We start from the raw sequence: 20,457 nt of genomic DNA on the forward strand, positions 1-20,457 counted from the left end.
CTCCATGTAAATCAAAGTATTTACACCAGGGGTGAATTGCTTGCATTCCTGTAGTCCCATTGACTCCAATAGGAGGTTTGGGTGTGCAGGCATTAAGGATTAAATCCAATATATTTTATGCTTTTTTAATATACAGATCGATACAAAATCAGAAGAATTTTGTAGATGGCACATACATTTCTTATGTATATAGAGGGTCTAGTACTTTGTTTATATAGGCTAAGCTGTATACCTCGCTGAGCCCCTTGGCCTCCTCCCTGACTCCTGCCCATGGTCAGAACTCTATGATTTTGGTGAAAGTCAAAAAAGCAGGCTCCAGTTTTCCCATTTTCACCAACATCAATCTGGGTGTGGGGTGGGGTGAGGACTCTAGTTAGGGTGTCGGATGGATTGGGGACAAGGGACCCAGCTGGGGGAGCGTGTTGCTAGTGTTGGGATGAGGGGTCTGCATGGTAGTAATTGGCCAGAGTGGTGTAGGGAGGGCCCAGCTGGGCAGCAGATTTCCATTAAAATCTGGCCCACAGAGTGCCCACTTGGTGCTGCAGGCAGAGGAAGATCTCTGGTGCCCTACTCTCTAATATAAGCCTCACACTAAACCCAACTCTGAGGTCTCTGTCTCATCACCATAACCAGAGTGACCAAGTGGTGGTTTTGGTGATAAACAAAAGTTATAGCACTACAGAAGGGGAAATGCCATTGAGTTGAAGGTAGGGCCTCCTTTTGGTTGGCCAAATATTTGAGGAGATATATTCTATTAGAATGTAATTGTAATTTTTTAAAAAGCCAAACTATTAAATTATCTTAGTACTAGTACCATAAATGAGAATGATGAGTGTCTTTACCTAAATTAATTTTTAAAAGTCACTATTCTGGTTTTATGCAGTATATCCAATAGTATATTTTAAAAACCTCATTGCATATTTAAAACATTTCATTGTATGTGAGCACCACTGCACGTTGGTTCTGACAAGGGCTAATCCCGCAAGGTGCTGAACGCCCTCAATCTTGGGGTCAGGCCTTGAATGAGTAAAGAAGGATTTTCGATAACAGTTGAGTATTGGTGTTGAATCATCCCTGCTCTCTCTTTGCCTGATGTAATTACAGGGGAACCTTTAAACCCCCAATAGTTGGCACAATCTTTAAACAGTACAATAGTATGGCAGCTGGGAATAAAAGCAAAACGAAAATATGTGAACCCCTCCCATCCTCACCTCTTCCAATTTTGGCAACACACACTATAAGGAACTCTCTGTTCTATTGACTTGACTATCAGATCATACAGCAATGAATTTAGACTGTGTTTTTAATATATGTGTGTTGTGTTCTAAGGCACAGAGTATATCAGGACTGTGAGAAGGCTATTTAACAAGCTAGGTTGTTTAATTACAATTAGCAGATCAGCCTACCAGAATAACTAATTTCTGTTAGGGTTATAAGGATTTTAGTGTAATTGTAATTGATAACATTCTGTCAGTCTCATTAAAGGGAAACTCACAAATAGTTCAGGCCCACACTTTTTGGTATTTATATGAATGCCAGGTCTGGGTTATCCGTATTTGTTACATACCACTGATATGGTAGAAACCCCTTATTAACGTCCTGTGATCCATTGAAAGGGAAGGTTGGGGCGATATCTGTGTTTTAAATGATGTCTCAAACTTCTCTGGTTTAAAAAAGAAGAGCATAAAGAAAACATTGTTTGGCTCTGAAGAGGAGGAACTTTCAAAAATAATGAATGATCAAGAAGGTTACAAGGCTACATACTTGGCTCCCTCCTCTTCTTCCTCTATGCTCTGTCTTTATAGTTGACCTCATTCACAAACATGAGTTGAAATATCTTCTTTAAGATGACTGCTCACAGATCTAACTCTCCACTCTATGTCCGTCTCCTGTCAAGCTAAAAGCTTTGCCTTTCTTTCTGACTTGTAGCTGTCCAGCTGTCAGATTAACCTCGACATGCCAAAACAGAGTTCCTAACTTTCCCCTAATTTCCCTTCCTGCCTCCAAGACATTACCACTATCTTCCCCCTGCCTCAGGCATATAATGTAGGCATCTCTCTTTAGCCCCCCAGTTCCAGGTTATAGCTTGTCATTTCTTGCTGTGCTCCAAGAGCCGGCCTTTCTTCTTCATCAACATAGCTAAAACTCATCCAGACCTTCACCTTATGTCTCAGTTCCTGCAGTTCCTCCTCTCTGACCTTGACAAATGCCATACTGCCCCACTTTGCATTCAGAATGCTGTTGCAGAGATCATTTTCCTGACTCATTATTTTGACCATGTCATCTCTCTCTTTGCATCCTTCCACTGGCTCTGCTTTTTCCATCATGTAGAACAGAAACGACTGTCTTTATTTTAAGGCATTGTTTATCTGCAGCCTTTCATCTCTTATACACTATCAACATGTTGACTTCTTTCTCTGCTCTACCAATAATTTTGATTGCTCATTTATCAATTTTTTCAAGAGTCTTTGCATGTTCTTCCATGCTGCCTCTTATGCATGAAAGGAGCTTACTGTAAACAGCCTCAGCACCCCTTCATTATGTTCCTTCATATCCTCCCTTAAACTCTCCTCTGCCATGATGCCTACAAAAATCTTGATAACAAATGGAATCTGATGTGCTGTGATGATTTCTAATCGTTCAGAACTGTTACATTGTTACCTTGTGCTCCCCTGTCTCAGTGTTGTAACCACTTCTTGTCTCTCATTTTATACTTAGATTGGAAACTCTGAAGAATGGACCATATTACACACACTCACACATCGTAAAATGTATACTTACTAAGGAGCAGTTTGGAGAGGTACTTCTAAAATTACATGCCTGAAGGAAGCAAATGCAGCTTCTGTGCAGTACCACAAATACCAAAATAGTCTGATGGTTTCTTAATAAAAATTTGGATTCGTATCTATTTTAGATACTGTACTTATATGACCCCCATCACTATAATATCTAAGCACCTTACAATTTTAATGTATTTATCTCCTCAACAACCTTGTGAGGTAGGAAAGTACAATTATTTCATTGCTGGGGAACTGAGGCACAGAGACTAAGTGACTTGACCAACATCACGCAGGAAGTCTGGCAGAGCAAGGAATAGAACTTAGGTCTTCCCAAATTCTAGACTAAGGCCCTAAGCACTGGACCATCTTGCCTCTTTAAACTGAGTCTAGCATGTTAGACCACGTGGCCACACTGCCAGTCATAGCTAAATGACACTAATATTCCTGGCGTCCCCTGGAGTTCTCAGTTCTCTATTCCCAGTGACATTGTTCAAATCACTGGTAGAATTGTTTACCTCTGATTCTCATGGCTGAGGCAATGGTGTGTGGTAACATGCCTTTTGGCAGATCCCTGTCCTGGTTTTAATTTCAGTTGCTGGTCTAGTGAATTAGTCTTTTGTAGTTCTGACATCTCTGACAGCCCCACAACAAATAAGATTTTTTCTGAGATTATTGCTCAGGTTGCAAACATCAGTTAATTATAATATCTGAAATAAAACTTAGCTGAAATATTTAAATACTGTGGTGTGATAATTGCTGACTTTCTAAGTCACTGTGTAATAGAGATACCATTCAGAGTCCATACTATCACTGAACTTTGGAATATCAAGACTCAGCCCATTCTTTATTGCATTTGTAAATCAATAAATGCCCCATTAAAGAAGGTACAGTAATACCACAACTGGCACATGATCTGAAACATACCACTTGAACTTTGGACTTTGCTGCCTAGAGATACACATTCTGTTTTCTTTTACTTTGTTCATTTTCAGGTAACATACAAGCACAATAACAAAGACAAAACAAAGAAAAGTGCACACTGAATTGAACAAAGGGACACTTCAACATTGCTGTTGCATGCCACTGCATACACTTGATGGAACAACAGATATGTTCTGGATCTCCATAATGTAAATAAAATCAGTCTCTGTGACCAAAAAGACAGAACTAATTTGTGATGGTCATTATACACTTACTACAATCCACTGTCACATCAAGAACCAGGTGGTCCACCACTGTGAAACAGGACATAAGAGGTGTGTGTCAAACCCAATCCAATATGCTGTTGCTAAAATAATTTTCCTTGTCAGTCATCTGGGGTCATAACCACCATCTCCCCCTCTTTGAATCCCTCCTTGGGCTCCCTATTGTCCTGTGTATTAAGTTTAATCTTTTTGCTCTTGCTTTCAAGGCACTAGCCCAGTTTCCATCGCTAACAACTCTTGTCATCGTTTTTCCTTGGTCCTCCACTATTCCAGTGACACCAGCCTCCATGCCTTCTTGGTTTCCTCCTTGCATTCACAGCTGTGTCTCTTCTGCTGTGCATGTAGTGCTCTCTTTAAGCCTACTTCTTTCATGTTACCTGGGGGGGGGTTGATTACCATAAAAAAACAAACAAACAAAAAACCCTGAAAGAATAATCCACGCAGCTACATTGCTTGAATAGCCAAATGGTCATGTTGTTGTAATTCTTCTTCAAATTTTCAAGAACAAGGATAATTAAACTTTTAGGTTAGAAAGATTTCATTAATTTTCCTGAAGGTCATGATTCACAGTACCCCATGAAACCAGCCAAAGCTGGCCTTTGGGTTCTGTAAGAACCCTGGCTGAAGTCCCACCATTTCTGGGACAGTTGAAGATTCCACTACACACACTTCTTACATAACAGTATCCCAAAGAATCATCTGACTGCACAATGCTGTGGACATGATGGGTGGAGGTTGTTGTAGTAAACTAACCCAAAGATGCTAAATTGGGGTATGGATGATGCTGCTGAGTCCAGTGAGCTATACTTTTCCCATCTGTGTGGGTGTGTAGGGAGGGAAGAGATGATGTAAGGAAGCTCCCCCCTCTCCCACCTCTCCCCACACTCTTGCACAGGGTATGGGCACAATACATTTGACTCTGGAGAGACTGTTTCTGGTCAGAACAACAGGAAGTGTTAGTCTCCAAAAGGTCCATGTAGTGGTAAAACTGACTCATTGCAATGTCTGGCAGGGCTGACTGAGCACCAAGGAGTGTACTTGCTGCAGTCATGCAAAAGGAGATGGAATTGCTGCTGCAGCACTTGCTAGCTAGAATTATTCCTGGGGCCCTTGTTATAGCTTGGTCTTCCTTCACCACAATGTGGCCAATGGTACAAAAGACAAAATATTGCCCTAAAGATGCATTTTACTTTGGAAACACTATTTATAAACAATTTATCATTAAAGGTTACTCAGGCTAACATCTGCTTGGTTTTTTGCAGCATTTAGTGTTTTTACTGGAGCTCTAGCAGATAAACACAACTTCCTTTTTCCCAGGACTCTTAAAATGTCAACTTTTATGAATTCAGCATGCTGTTTTAATAATAGGAGTTGTCATATCGAAGCAGGTAGTGGTCCATCTGTATCCTGACAATAGACCATAAAGGTGGAAAAAACTCCATTAGGGACAATTATGAATTGTAACACACTCTTTTTCCTAAACCCCACCAGTTATGCCCTAAAGCATGAGGGTTTATATTTCTAATTTTATTTATTTGTTGTGGGAAAGGAGCTCAAACATTTAATTTTCAAAAAGGAATGAGTTAATGTAAGTTAGTCACATTCCATAGTTTAATGGTAACATTGGCATGAACAAAGGATGTATACAGACACACACGCATACCTTCATCTCTATTGGAATGTACACCATCATTTGCAAATTCATTACTATTATGTGTCAGTTAAACGTGCAACTACCACAAAGAACTATTATCAAAAATCACAAGTATGGAAAGGTATTAAGATATTCCTATACTGTTTTGATAATTAAACATTTTGGCAGGATGTTTTGAGAGGCACGTAATTCTTTATAGTTAACCTGCAGCTTTCATTCAAACATATTTATAATTACAATACTCAAAGAATAGAGGGGTAGCCGTGTTAGTCTGAATCTGTAAAAAGCAACAGAGGGTCCTGTGGCACCTTTAAGACTAACAGAAGTATTGGAGCATAGGCTTTCGTGGGTGAATGCCCACGAAAGCATGGTCTGATGAAGTGGGCATTCACCCACGAAAGCTTAAGCTCCAATACTTCTGTTAGTCTTAAAGGTGCCACAGGACCCTCTGTTGCTTAATAGTCAAAGAATGTTTAGATATTCTTGTTATCAGATTAAGACTTTTAGCCTCCTTCTGCAAAGCAGGACACAGAAACCATCCACAACGAGGAACATAATTTTTCTTTATTGCCTTCACATGATCCTGTTGTAAATTTTCATTAGCACTATACATCTCCTTTCCTCCCTGCCTTTCTTTGCCCCAGTACCTCCTTTTTCACTCCTTCCAATCATCTTTTCCCCTCTTCATTTTCCTGTGGCTTTGAATTCCACACTGCAGCTTTAGTAGGATGCAAGGAACCAGACATCAGAGTGTCACATGTTTTAATTCTTGTCCAAAGTGTGGGGAGAGGTGGTGGGGGAAAGAGGAGAAAGTTTATTTTATAATCACTCTCTGAAACATTCATCTCTCCCCACTCAATGGTACATTGTCCTGAACTTGCAGCAAGAAAGACAAGATGCAAGAGGATGTGCTATAATCAAGCTGTGACTTTATTAACTCACCTGGGAAATACCCAGCAATAAGTCATACAGATCATGATCCTTTCCTTAATCATTCCCATGTATTTGGGATGGTTGCTATCAGACCTCCCCCTTCCCAACCTGATCCCTGCCCACCACTCTCTCCTTGTATGAGGGCTAAGGAGGGTGGGAAAAGGGAGGCTAATTCCCCTCCGTACCAGACACTAGGAACCTCAATCCTCTTTTCCCAGCTTCCTTTCAGGATGCTTTCCCCTAAATCCACTTCCAACTACAGTTTATCAGGGACCTGGACCCACCCTGGAATGAGTACCTGCTGCTGGTCTGTGATGAAAGAGGATTCTGTCTGTAGGGAACAACGTATAAATATTTTCCCTTCCTCTGTGTGTGGTGGGTCACTGACTCACCTGAGCCAGCCTCTTCCAGTCCACGCTTGGCTTGGGTAAATACCCCCTTTTCCCACTCCTCATAATTCAAAAGCAGTAGGGAATCTTAAAAGAGCCACAATCTCTTTTCTTCTAGCCAAAGCCCTCCACCCTGCATTCAGGTTGTGGTGAGTGCATTCTCAATAAAACAACCTAAGTCACCTTTCTGCTGTCACCTCTTCAGAATGTGACACATCTCTGTTTAATCAACATACAAGTGGATTGATGGTCCAGCAATGTCTAAGGAAAGGCTGCAAGGCAGTTGCTGCAATGTGTGCTTGGCTATGGAGACTAGGCCAAATTCCAAACTGTTTTTCACCATAAGCAGCCTTAGTAAAATCAGCGGGGTTGCATGGCACTTAAATCACTGCAGTATATGGTCCATGTCAACAGCAACAACAATGTGGGCAGTAAGAAAAGATGGTAGATAACTCTAGAAAGATGCTGTCACCTCCTCTTGGTGCAGCCTTTCTAGGGATCTCAGCTTCTCCTGACTAGCCCTCTTTGTTTGTGCAGGTCATGAGGAGAGATTAAAGAGGCTAGGACTCTTCAGCTTGGAAAAGAGGAGACTAAGGAGGGATATGATAGAGGTATATAAAACCATGAGTGATGTGGAGAAAGTGGATAAGGAAAAGTTATTTACTTATTCCCAAAATACAAGAACTAGGGGTCATCAAATGAAATTAATAGGCAGCAGGTTTAAAACAAATAAAAGGAAGTTCTTCTTCACGCAGCGCACAGTCAACTTGTGGAACTCCTTACCTGAGAAGGTTGTGAAGGCTAGGACTATAACAGAGTTTAAAAGAGAACTGGATAAATTCATGGTGGTTAAGTCCATTAATGGCTATTAGCCAGGACGGGTAAGGAATGGTGTCCCTAGCCTCTGTCTGTCAGATGATGGAGATGGATGGCAGGAGAGAGATCACTTGATCATTGCCTGTTAAGTTCACTCCCTCTGGGGCACCTGGCATTGGCCACTGTTGGTAGACAGGATACTGGGCTAGATGGACCTTTGGTCTGACCCAGTACGGCCTTTCTTATGTTCTTATGATGTCAGTATCTGGACTCTCGCCTCCAATTAAGTCTATCTGCACTGCAATTTGAAGCCTTGCAGTCTCTTGGCTGTTTTCTTGGAGGGAGCCTGATGCAGGGCTGTCACCCCTTTGCTATCTCAGACCTTTTTGCCTTCCTTTACTTTGTGCTCTCCCCTTTATAGCAGGTCTTGTTTCCTCTATTGGTTGTAGCAGTGGGTGCCTACCTCCAGGACTGGCAGTTCTGGCAGCTGTGTGGGGTTACGATCAAGCTGCTTTCTTGAAAACTGGAGAGACTCCACTTCTGCCTCTATGTCCAGTAGGGGGGTTTTAGACCCCATCACTGATGCCCAAATGGCAGGTATCTCTCTCAGGGTACGTCTATACTTACCCACTGCTTCGGCGGCAAGCAATCGATCTTCTGGGATTGATTTATCACATCTTGTCTCGACGCGATAAATCGATCCCGGAAGTGCTCGCCGTTGACGCCGGTAATCCTGCTCCGCGAGAGGAGTACATGGAGTCGACGGGGGAGCCTGCCTGCCGCATGTGGACCCGCGGTAAGTACCTTTAAGTTCGAACTAAGATACTTCGACTTCAGCTACGTTTATTCATGTAGCTGACGTTGCGTATCTTAGTTCGAACTGGGGGCTTAGTGTGGACCAGCCCTCAGTTTGGGCACTCAGAATAACTAGTTAATAGAGGTCTTACAAAATAGTAGATAGCTGTATGGGAGCTGGAAGATCAGGACTGAGGTTCCTTACATATGTAGCAGAGGAAGAATTAAGTCATGAAAGAAAGTAATCCTCTAGCATGCAATTAAAAGCCCCAACATAATCAGTGTTTTACAATGTTTGATAATTACAATATTTATGAGCTAAAGGTGCAGAAGAATGTTACATGGTTATTCATGTCTCAGAACATTCACTCAGAATAATTAAATATTACAAATGATAGAAATATGATTTCCAAGATCTGATAGTTTTCATCGTAGTTGCACGTTTTACTGATTTAACAAATTTACAAATTATACGTCCATGCCAAACAAAAATATTCTGAAAAATATATATATATATATATATATATATATATATATATATAATCCTAACATTACCAAGAACAATGGAATGCATATATATATTCCATTGTTCATGGTAATGTTAGGATTTCACCATAGACCATGATTTTAACTTACAAATTTATGTCTAAGAATCTGTATCTATCCTGTTTTTTCCATTGAAATTGAAAAATGAATTTAGTTGTGGTTAACTTATTAGTTAACTCCCGTTCTTCTGACTGGCAAAACAGGAATTGTAAGAGTCATTAGCATGCAAATAGCCTATGGCATTTCGAGTTGTGTGTAGGCCAGGATTTTTAAGCACGAAAAGTGTCAGAGTTCTCTATTTTACGCAAGACATATTTACAATGATAATATTATAAAATACATGTTTACATCTCATAGACACTATGCCACAAAGATTAGGTTGACAACCACAGCTATAAAATAACAATAGGAGACGCTCCTTGCTGGAGGGACTCTGCCTGATTTTTGTACCGGGGCTCTCCCTTTGTGCACATTGAATAAAGCCTTGTTGAATTGAATTGAATCGCATCGAATTGAAGTCCCTTGATTCTGCCCAGCATCTGACTCATTGGGAACCACAAAATCCCAACACTAGCTGGGACCCAGTGTTCAAGCCCTAGCATTTTGCAGTGTGGATGCAGTCATGCTGGACTCAGCCCACACACTGTGTTTGCAATGGCCACTCACTTGAAGTCCTTTCCTAAGTACGCTGCTTTCTGGTTGCAGGAACACAGCCAATTTTTGATGAATCTCTGCTGAGAGGCAAGTAAAACATTGGATTTTAGTAAGAGTACTGGGAATGATTATACCTTACAGCAAATAGCAAAGAAGCTGGTAGCACTGGAAGTTTACTGGGCTGGTTATCAATGCAGTGAGTGGATTAAGTGGCAAAGACAGAAACTAGAACTCCATCTCTGGGAATTTGCCATCAACATGCCTATTTTACGAGTACTTTGACTGGTGCTGGGTACTGCACCTAGCATGGAGCCAACAGTTGTGCACAATGACCTGGTCAGCGAGGATGGTGACCCCAGAATCTATCCTGGAAATAGATGGGAGCCAGTGATTCTGGTGATGAAACCAGTCCCTGAGAAGGTTTTGCTACAGGAGCAGTTGTAGCACATCCTGGGGTCATACTTAGAGGAGTTTTACGGTTGCCCTCCCCAACCCATGGAAAAGTGGCCTTCTGCAGAATCGGCAGCAGAAACTGAAGAAGCAGAAGTCACCTTGGAGTTGGGTAAGTTTCCGGACCCATTTTTGTGTTTATTAATATAGCTATGGAGGGATTTCAGTTTTATGAACCAATGCAAAAGTTATTACAAGCCCTGGGTAGCAGCGTGCATCCGCCAATGGTGGATTGCACATCAGCACCTTGGCATTCCCCATCCACGTGAATGACTGTAAATTGGCATGACATTACTGAAACATTTTGATTTTTCAGTTCAATCAAAACTACTCTCTGAACTTGACACAAATTTACAAATAAATTTAGATCAACCAAAAGTGCATTTTTCAGCAACTAAACTATTAGTTCTTTTTTTTTTTTTTGCCCTTCTAGTATGTGTGTATAGAAAGGAAAACAAATAAAATGAGGAAATATCCTGAGTCTCTGTGATGTCTCTCAGGGAGCTTGTGCCTAACTCCAGTTTGGAGGGACGGATCTTTCTCTAGTCAGAATTCAGAGCCATGAACCATCACTAATTTGCTGTCAGGATGTTGGCTGACTCCTGACTCCAACTCAGCAGTGAGCCAGAGGGTTTCATAAACAAGTCATGACCATATAGTATCTTCCTTGTCTTCTAGGGTGACTGATTTTATAGGGACAGCATGATTTTGGGGTCTTTTTCTCACATAGGCACCTATTACCCCCCATCTCTGTCCCGATTTTTGACACTTGCTATATGGTCAGCCTAGATGCTTCCTGGGACAGGAGTCGCCCCAGGTAAGCACCGCTGGGACTCCGTACCTCGTCCCCTGGCAGATCCCTCTGGCTCTTAGTGGGGAGAGGGGGCGGGGAGCTCTGCATGCTGCTGAAGCCTGTAAGCCCCACTCCACGGCTCTGGCAGCTCCCATTGGCGCTTTTCCCGGTCAATGGGAGCCACGGAGCTCGCGCTCATGGAGTCTGGAGACTCCCCTCGCTGTTCTCACCCTAGGAGCCAGAGACCTCCCAGCAGGGCTGGTGAGTGCGGCCAGGGAAGGAGGCAGGGTGTGATGGAGTGAGTGTCTGCGAGGTGTGTGTGGGGCGCTGGGCTGTAAGGGTGTGGAAGGAGCTGGGCAGTGGGGGAGGTTTGTGTGTTTTGGGGTGCTAGACAGTGGGGGCCTGTTGAGGGGTGCAGAGCAGTGGGGGAGATCTGTATGTTTCAGGGCACTGGGCAGTGCAGGTCTTTGTGGGGCATTGTGTAGTTGTGGTGGTGGGGCTGTGGGGAAGGGCACTGGGAGGGAGGAAGGGAGGGAAGGGAAATCTGTTTGTATTGGGAAACTAGTGAGTGGGGGATTCTGTATGGGGTGCTGGGTAGCTGTGGTGGAGCTGTGGGCAGGGGGGTGCTGGGCGGGGTGTGTGTGTACAGCACTGTGCATATGTGGTAGAAAGGTTGTAGGGGGGCTCTGGGCATAGTGGATCCAGGGGGTCCTGGGCAGTGGAGCTGTGTGGTGCAGCAAGCCCCCCCCCCCCAACAGGAAGGGGCACGCTGGTAGCACAGGGCCAGGCGGACCAGTGTGCCTTTGGCTCCAGTCAGGGCTATGCACCTGTGTCTGTTGCTCCCGCTTGCCCAATGTGTCCTGATATTTCACTCTAGTGATCTGGTCATCCTATGCAACACATACTACATTCCAGTGTCCCAGACACTCTGTCAGTCCTCCTCTGTCCCTCTGCCAGGACAGTCACTCCAGCCCTTTCATCTAGGTATAACCCCACTCTTCCCTGAGGGACCCTCCACAGCCTCTGCTAGAGACTAAACTCGCAAGGGGAAAATCCCTCGCTCCCTTTGGCCCTCTCACAGTTCCCCTGGTTTTCCCCTGAGATGTCAGTGGCAAAGCTCCTTTGCTGCTCCCCTGTCTTCAGCCCTCTCTGGTCCTTGTTCCAACTCGCTGCTTATAGCCATCAGATACCTTGCTCTGTTGCTGCCCTGGCCCTTCAGCCCTCTCAAGACCTGACTCTTGGGCATCGGGATGCTAGCCAGCAAACCCCTCTTGTTGTTCTCTTGCCTTCTACCTTCTCCCACATCCCAAACATGCATTCTCTTAACCCATTACATCCTCTTCCCAGCCAAGGCCTGTAGAGAGCTTTCTATTTTCCACAGCTTTCCCCAGACAGCTCTTTCTGACTGATTCACCAGGTGTCTTATCATTCAATTAGCTCACTCTCTAACCTTTTATAGCCCCCAGCAGGAGCTCTGCTCTTTTAATTTGCCAAATGAGCCCACCTGTCCTGGCACAGGGACACTGGATCTACTTGTTTTACAGGGCCCAGCCACCCTGTGACAGATGGTTGTATCTATTCTACTCCATCTGTGTTTGGTTTCTGGGCATTATGAGCATGCCAGTGTTTAGTGGGAGCATGGATCAGATTGTATAATACTGTGCCTATTCTGGATTAGTTGAAAATACCTAAGGTGATGGTTCAACTGATGCAAGTTATAGCAGCCTTGCAGCTATTCTAATTTGCCCCCTAACACCAAGGGTGGGAGGTAAACCACTTATTCTCCCCTCCTTCAGGCATCCTTGATAACACTGCTCTACAACCAAAAGGCTTCTGAAATAAATGTAGTCAAACTTTACTAATTCTGGGTCACTGAGAACGAAAATGATGCTTAAAATTGTTGTTTGGCTCTAGTTTTCAAGATATGCTATTGGGTCAGTATATACGACCCTTGACTAGGGAATGGCAGAGGATAAGTGAGTTATAAAGGGAAGGGATCTCAATTTAAACCAGAAATGACTAAAATACATCTTTGACTGGATCTATGAATAAATCTATGACTGGGTTTGGACAGTACTTGCTTTTTAGGCAAAACAATGAATGATGCAATCTGAAGCTGGTATTGCATCATACATTATATGAATTGCATCATGTTATTCCTAGAAGTCATGGATGATGCAATCATAACGAAGCTTACATCACTCTGCTGAACAAATTACCCTATATCAGCTCTAGAAATCATACAGTGTCATGCTCTCTTATTTGTCAGTGTTTGATTTTGCAAAGGGACACATTTCTCTTTAGCCAAAGTGAGCAGAGATGCCTCATTCTTGTGTGAACAGTGCAGATAACTTCTGCTATGTTTGTGGTGAAGTGACTCTTGCATCACAAAAGCGCAGTATAACCATTATGGTTAAGAAAGCCTATCACCTTTATTTTGGCTGCAAAATTGGAGATCAGGACAAGAGGTGGGCCCCACACATATGCTGCAACACTTGTGCAACAAATCTTCGCCAGTGGTTGAACAGGAAAAGGAAATCTATGCTTTTGCAGTGCCAATGATTTGGAGAGAGCCAACAGATCATACCAGCAATTGTTACTTCTGCATGGTGCCTCCAGTTGGGAAATGTGTGTCAAAGAAGAAAAAGTGGACTGTGCATTATCCAAATGTTCCATCAGCTATACGCCCAGTACCCCACGGAGAAGGACTGCTGGTTCCTGATGCACCAGAATCATTCTCACTTGAGTCAGACGAGGAAGAGGATGAAACTTCTGGTCCTGAATCATCAATGTCACAGGACCCACATTTTCTCCCATCCTCCTGCTCTGAACCACACCTCATAACACAAGGTGAACTGAATGACCTTGTCAGTGATTTGGAACTACCCAGGAGTAAGGCAGAGCTGTTGGCTCCAGACTACAGCAGTGGAATCTCCTGGCAGGTGATGTTAGGCTTTCCATATTCCGTGACCGTCGAAAGCATCTTGTCCCATTCTTCTTCATGGAAGGTGATCTTATAGCCTGCAACAACATCGATGGTGTGATGGCAGCCCTCAACATTGTTCACGATCCAGATGAGTGGAGACTGTTCATTGATTCATCGAAGACGAGTCTTAAAGCTGTTTTACTGCATAATGGCAATGTTTTGCCATCAATTCCAGTTGGTCATGCAGTCCATATGAAGGAAATCTATGACAACATGAAACAACTTTTGAGATGCATAAACTATGACCAACATCAGTGGCAGCTTTGTGGAGACACTCTCTTGCTTGGTGTGCAGACTGGATACACAAAGTACTGCTGTTTTCTCTGCGAATGGGATAGTCGTGCAAGAGATTCCCACTACATCAAGAAAGATTGGCCACTCCGACAGTCATTGGAGCCTGGGAGGAAAAGTGTTCAGCATCCACTACTTGTTGAATCAAGGAAGATTTTGTTACCACCCTTACACATCAAGCTGGGTCTGATGAAGAACTTTGTCAAGGCCATTGACAAAACACAAGCAGCTTTCAAGTACCTCCATGGAAAATTTCCATTTTTAAGTGAAGCTAAGATAAATACACAATATACATAGACATAAAATGTAAAAACTTAAATATTTTAGAAACAGTAGCCAATCAGTTGTTTTAATTGTCATATTTGAATTCAGCACATCAAAATACATAATAATTAACACATTTTCTCTCTGAAGCAGACGACTTCTTAAAAATTGTAGACCAGTGTAATCAGGCACATCATTTGGATTAGGACAACTGAGCAAACCAGCTTTATATATATATATATGACATACATAAATTCTACCTACTATAGGTTGATAGTTGGGAATCATTTAGGGCATGATGATATAAAATGCATGAGACCACGTTAAAGTCATGGTGAATCTGTTGCAAAATAGTTCGAAATTAAACATAATAGTCATCCTGACGTAAAACAATGTGATTAATCTAAAATAATATAATGTAAATATGTTGCCTAATACACCAGGTTGTTTACAGCTACACAGGCCGAGATAAATGATTAGCTCAGCATGAATCCAACAAGATATTTCATTTGGAATTGGAAGATGGAAGGTTTACCAAAAATAGTCTTTGTTGCCTCTGGCACATTTTAGTTTATCATTCATCTCAGTTTATTGAATTGGTTCATTACTAGCAGCTTGCTTAGCTGTGCTCACTCTGTATACCAACAGTTGCTATACAGATCCTTTTATTGCACTACATTTAAAATCACCTGATTACTCACTCATTTTTGTTTATCAAATACGACCCCTAAATTTTATATTCCTGTGAGGGAAGTGCATCATTCCCAAATAGAAAACTACTTTTTCAGTCCACATCCAGCCTTTATCAATGTGTTCTCAGTAACTGAACAGTTCTGCACAGAATATTCTAAAGGCCTAATCCAGCAAGTTGTTGAGTTTCCATGTGTATTAAATACATTCAGCACTTTGAAAGATATGTTCAGTTATTCTCAGAATTAGTCGTTATTTTTGCTAGTGACCCCAGGCTGGAAAAGAATAGATGTTGGATGTAAGGAAAACAATGTTATAATAAATCTGCCCTTTTTATAGACTAATGAGGGTGGGAATTGGGAGAATAATTAGAAAAGATCTCTCCCTCTCTTGGTGTGTGTGTATATATATATATATATATATTGTGCTTCTTATTTTAGTACTGACATATTTGTATTGTCTCCTTGGTATCACATAAAATTCCATCCTGCCAAGTCAGAACTTACATCCTCACACCACCTCAACTTGGGAGAACAAGAAGAAGAAGATACCATTAAAAAAATCTATTTTAAAAGTAAAAAATCCCAATAAATGAAAATGTCCTTCAAAAACAACTAAAAAATGATGGCTATGATTAAAATAGCTCTGCACTAACCCATCACACAAAACAGATACAAAAAGGATTGGGGCTGGAAAAGGTCAATCATGTGGAACAAATTAGATTTGAGTATTCAAACTTGCCTGTAAAGCACAGTCAATCACAATTGTTACTGGTCGGCATTAATCTGTCCAGAATTCATGCTTGGTATAGAGTAGATTTAATGCTGAGAATGAAAAATATATATACTCTGTATCCTTAAAAAACAGACTGAACTGACTTCAGGCTGACAGCTCCAGTCAAGACTATTAGCTTGCAAAAGCACATTCATTAAGATATTACAAAGAGCAGATGACCTTTTGAATTTGTAAAGCTGTTGAGAAAAAACAGGAACGAAGCTGTCGAAAATAAGGAACACAGTTCTGAATTGGTGGAAGACATATGCAAGGGACACCTCATAAGATGGCCATGTCAGCTCTGAGGGGGTTATCTGTAGGATGCCTAATGTTAGAATATCCAGGGTCACACTTTTAAGACTGAATGGAGCACAGATTATAACTGGTGGATATGGGAAAAAGGGGGCTACACTATCTACCCAATAAACCAAAGATAGTGACTGACAAGCTGCTTGCCAAAAGAGTCAGGGAGAAAGAGACACGTGGAGCACAGAGGATGCATTCTTTATAAATGTAAATTGGAGCTGGGTGAATAACTGGTTTTTCGATTTGGTGGCTGAACCAAAAAAAATATGGTTTGGGTTGAATGAAATGTTGTTTTTGACTGAAAACAAAATGTTTCATTCAACCCAAAATAAAACAAAATGTTTTTGTATCCTTTGTTTTATTTTTGGTTAAATAAATTTCAAAACAAAATATAGTTTCAAAATGGAAAGTCATAACATTTTGTTTTGAAAGTGTAATGACATGACTTGTGCCTATTTAGTATAGCTTTTGCTGAGCAGAAGATTAGCGCTGTTAGGCAAACCATGGAGCAGATCCTCAGCTGGTTTAAATTGTCAAACGCTGTCATTCTGATTAGGTAAAATTTTATACTCACATTGTATTCACCTTACACTGGTGTAAATGACATAAGGCAACAAAGAAGCTAGTCTATTATTTCTAATTACACTTGTTTGGGAATTTCATGCAGACCAACTGGGAGAGGTTAAGAACTGACTACATTTGTGGTGGTGTGCAGGGAACATGTAGCTACACGTCACAGTGAAAGTCCGGCTGCATCCACACTCACCTGAGAGTGGGTAGCTACCTGAGACAGTGAAAGGTTCTGGCAGGAGGGACGCAGCAGGGAAAGGCTCCAGCAGCGGGATGGCAGTGGGACACTTTGCTGTTAAAAATAATAGCGTAGATGTGGGATGCACTTCTTGGGTGTGTAGTGAGCCCATATAGCGTGCATATCCTAGGGTTCAGCTATGTAGGGCACTCTATCTCTACTCTACTTGCCTAAGCAGTGCCTCACCATCTACACCGCTATTTATATCACAGTTGCTAACTTTCACACAGTAAATAAGCACCCTGACTTTCAAAATAAGCCAAAAATCAAGCTAATCCCATTTCAAAACAAGCCAATCCCTAAAACCCCAACACTCTATGTGACTAGATCCCCCCGGGCATGCAGTCTGTGACTGTGGTGGGCCCACTGTGCACCCCTGACTCTCTCCCCCACTTGCCCCTTGCTCCTGCTTGCTGGGAGCCAATAAAAAACAAACAAACAAACAAAGCAACAAGCCAAACAAGCAACAAGCTACAAGCAAAAAAAAAAAATTAGCCAACAAGCAACTCACAAGCCGATTAAGCCAAAAACAAGCCCAATTTCTGCATTTTTTTTCCACGGGTTTGGCATGTCTGATTTATATCTATGATAGCTGGGCATGCAGTGTCTGTGCTCAGCACATCGCTGTAAGTGTAGACGTACTGAAAGAGGTAACAAAAGAGGAATACTTAAAGGATACCAGGCTGTTCAGGATTCTCGGTAGTAAGAAGTTGTCGCCAATATACTATATCACTTGCAGGACAATGGTCAGGATTCAGGGTAAATGCCAAATGACTACACTTGGAAATTGCATGTAAGGAACAAAAGGTGATGATAAGTTTAATAGAAATCCTTTTTAGGAACTATTTGTCTTATGAGACTGGCTGACTACTTGGCAGTTTCAGTTTTGTAATGATAGTCTATATTTGGTGTTTCTGGTCTTTACAACCTACCTACAATGAACTGGATTAAACTTACCAACTAATTTCAGTCCTCCCACTCTACCCCACATGTTTTCAATAGAGGAAAATATGCTTCATTCATTTTATAATCACCTCCAATTTACATCATTTTGATTAACTGGATTGTGTGTATATGACTAACTGCTTTGTTTCATTTTTAATTCCAGTTAATAATAGCTAGTCAATAACCGCCATTCCAGTTGTTCTAGGTGCTTTAACAATAATGAAAACTTACGGCACATTTACAAATAAAACAAAATACAATAAACCGTACATATCTCCTAAATAGTCACACACTGAGAAATATTAATACAATATAAATGCCTCACTCATGCCTGACCAGCCTCAACCTGTCATCTCCCCATATATATGTCAGGTGCATTTTCTTTGCCAGTGTGTGTAGAAAGCCAACAAATCCAGGCTTTGATGAGCCAGGGGAAGGTGAATACTAAGCTTAGAGGCCTTCACAGAGAATGCTTGCCAGCAGCTACTTCTTGCTTATACCAAGGGAGCTGCATTTCAGTCACCTCAGCTGCGTTATTAGTCACACTGATGTTAAACACAGAGGCCAGCTGGAGGACAACAATTCCATTTCACAGCAACATTTGAGGTTTCAAAATTTGTTTTCATTCCACATTGGAACAAAATTAAACTATTTAGAATGTTTTTGTGAGACAGAACTGTGTGAAAACATCTGTTTTTGGAGCAAAAAGGGGAGATTTTGGATTTAGGTCTCACTCTTACACAGTGGAAATTACCTGAAACCTTTCCTTGAAAATTTCATAAAATCCAATAAGTCTCTTCGAAATATTTCAGCTTTGACAAAACAGCATATTTAGACAAAAATATGTTTAGTCAAATATTCCAACCAGCTCTAGTTAAAAACACTAGTCACGTGCTTAGAGTTTAGCACATAACTAAGTTTTGGCAATATGGAGAACAAGGGTTTGTCCACACTGGAGTCGGGAAGTGTGGTTGCAGCACATGTAGACACACCTGAGATAGCTAGGATCTAGCTATATTAAAAATAGCTCAAGTAAGGATAGCAGTGAAGCCGCTGATGGGGCAGCACAGTCAGTGGCACTGGCAAGTCGTGTCCTCCTGGGACCCTAGTAACACGCTCAAGTGCCAAGTTATACCTTGAGCTAACTGCAGTGAAAAGAAGTTCTTAGGCTTTGCCTTCACTGCAGACTTACCTCAGGCTCAACTGCATTTTTTTCCTCAACAGGCTCTGCATTAACACATGAACTTGCCTGTATCTGTATGACACAGCAAGGTAGCCACCACTCCCTGAGCCATCGGCAGCCCACTGTGGTTGTTAATGTGTATTGCTACCCCAAAGTAACTGCGGTAAAAATGTGCAGCCATGGGCAGTCAAAATAATTGAGATGTGATTGTTCTCCAATCCCTTTCCATAAGTCCTCTAGGCACCCATTCCTGTGTACTATCTGGCCATCTATTTGTGCTTTTACCAGACGTGGATTATCTATCTACCCCTGTTCAGCTTGCAGTTTGCCTGCTTGTGTTTCTCCAGCTTCATCCATCTCTTCTGTTTGATACAGTGAAACTCTTGGAACAGCGAAACTCTTACTTCTTTAAAACCTTCCAATCCAAAATGTTTCTCCCCCTCTCTGACACTACATTAGTGTCTGCAGATCAATTTTTAGTGGGAGCTAGTGATCCCTTGTTAGCATGTTCTCAGGGCTGTCTCATTCAAAAATTTAAAGCTAGGTAAATATAGGGGAAAGTGCAAGGTTTTAAAAGAACTTTCTTTTCCTTATACTTTTCTTACCATACAGATCATTAAGAGAATAGGTTATAATTAATTTTTGTTTTCCTTTGACTCACATCCTTCTATTTTGTGTTATTTAAGTTCACTTCAATTCTTCTTTTGATTGGTATTTGCTATATACCCACACAAGGAATCTACTCAAGTGTTCTCTCCATTAAACAGCCTCCCACAATCCTCAGAGTAGGCAGACAAGTTGCCCCATAACACCCTGCAAATGTGAGCATGGGGTGACGCAGTGAGGTGTGGCACTATTCATCTTGGGATACAGAAGAATAGCTGTATTGTTTGTGATACCCTGATATGGTGCCAGTGCGGACTTAGGGAATTACGGCATAGTACATGTGGATGTGCTGTTACGGATTATGCTACCATGGGTTAGTAACCCCTCAGTTGTCTGCCCTGCGGCTAGTATGAAGTGAAGACATAGGCTTAGTTGTTTTCTTGTCAAGGCAACCTTCTTTGAGCTGGCTGCTTTTAACAATAAACAATAATAATTTAAAACTGCAATATATGCATATGTATATGACAGTGTTTGGGAACCTGATTAGTTTATGATTAGTTTGTCTGCTCCTCCTTTGCCCGTTTCCAGT

The 20,457-nt window shown here is 41.8% G+C and overlaps 1 long non-coding RNA gene across 1 annotated transcript in view; it reads left to right on the plus strand.

Annotated features, from left to right (window-relative positions):
- LOC117877702 overlaps nt 1-20,457 on the plus strand; it is a 48,678-nt gene that overhangs the window by 1,548 nt on the left and 26,673 nt on the right. The window contains exons 2-4 of the long non-coding RNA XR_004645793.1: nt 2,719-2,800; nt 3,773-4,036; nt 9,824-10,334. This is a non-coding gene — a long non-coding RNA (uncharacterized LOC117877702). The remainder of the gene's footprint in view (nt 1-2,718; nt 2,801-3,772; nt 4,037-9,823; nt 10,335-20,457) is intronic.

Source organism: Trachemys scripta, chromosome 5, assembly GCF_013100865.1.
Source record: "Trachemys scripta elegans isolate TJP31775 chromosome 5, CAS_Tse_1.0, whole genome shotgun sequence".
Classification (NCBI taxonomy): domain Eukaryota; kingdom Metazoa; phylum Chordata; order Testudines; family Emydidae; genus Trachemys; species Trachemys scripta.